Source organism: Echinops telfairi, unplaced genomic scaffold (assembly GCF_000313985.2).
Source record: "Echinops telfairi isolate 266 unplaced genomic scaffold, ASM31398v2 ScPeMD7_3;HRSCAF=10, whole genome shotgun sequence".
NCBI classification, from domain to species: Eukaryota; Metazoa; Chordata; class Mammalia; order Afrosoricida; family Tenrecidae; genus Echinops; species Echinops telfairi.
This window is the reverse complement of record NW_022103899.1, coordinates 31,794,031-31,795,073: the sequence shown is the minus strand read 5'-3', so window position 1 is coordinate 31,795,073 and position 1,043 is coordinate 31,794,031.

Here is a 1,043-nt window from a genome sequence, read left to right as displayed (position 1 = left end):
AGCCCTGTCGCCCTCTCCCAGAGGGAGACTCCTCCACGGGAAGCCCAGGGAATCATGGTCTCCCCCCTCTCCCCCGCATGCCACGACGCCGATGCTACCCACGCAGAGCCCAACACAATGCCACGCGCATTGGCGTTCCACGAGGCGCTGGGTGGTGCACGTTGTTTGCGGTAGGAGCTCGGCGGCAGCCCAGCCGTGCGTCCGCACAGGCAGTCGTGCGTGGCGGCGACAAACACCCGTCAGCCGCGGCTGAATGAAACCCCCAACAGCCCGTGGCTTTGACTACTCCGATCCTTTGTTGTGTCCCAAACAGGCTCCTCTCATCTCCAGTGGAAGATGTCGCTGTGCCCACGCCCCTCACTTGTAGCTATCAGAAGAGCAAAGACTTTCTTCAGGAAATAATTGTTCTGGGTAATTAAATTGGATACTCTTCCCCCCCACTCCCCCAAAGTGCAGGTAAAGGCATCTCCCTATGGAAATGTGGTCACAACGTGAAAGAGGAACACAGCATTACGACAACTATTTTTACATGGAGGCGTGAAAAGTGTTTAGCTGCAAGCTGCTAACAGTTGGGGAAACACTGTATCTTTGTTTGGGGAAGGGGTGGGGGCCTTTATGGGTTCCAAATTGTCTGGCGTCTGGAGGCACCTCTTGCTACATGACCAGAAGGACGCTAAGCAAGCGCAGCCGTCTAAATGACATCTTTGCACATGCCTTTTCTGCCACTCTACAGATGAAGAAAAATAAAATTTCAGTGACAAGAAACACACACTCTGCCCTCCTTTTCTTTTTTTACCCCCTTGTACTTGTGGATTCTTCTGGGTGGTTTCTTTCTTTATCTGGACTTGCCATTAGCTCTGTTTATCACTTTTCGTGTTTGAAAAAAAATCCGTAACTCCCACTTAACTGTTATTTACACTGAGATAACCAAAACAAAATTGAATCAGAAGTGATTTGCAAATAGTTGAGCCAAGCCTTAGAGGGATTTTAAAGTGCCATCCAGATCCACTGAGAGCATATCGCTCAGATAATCTCAGATGCCT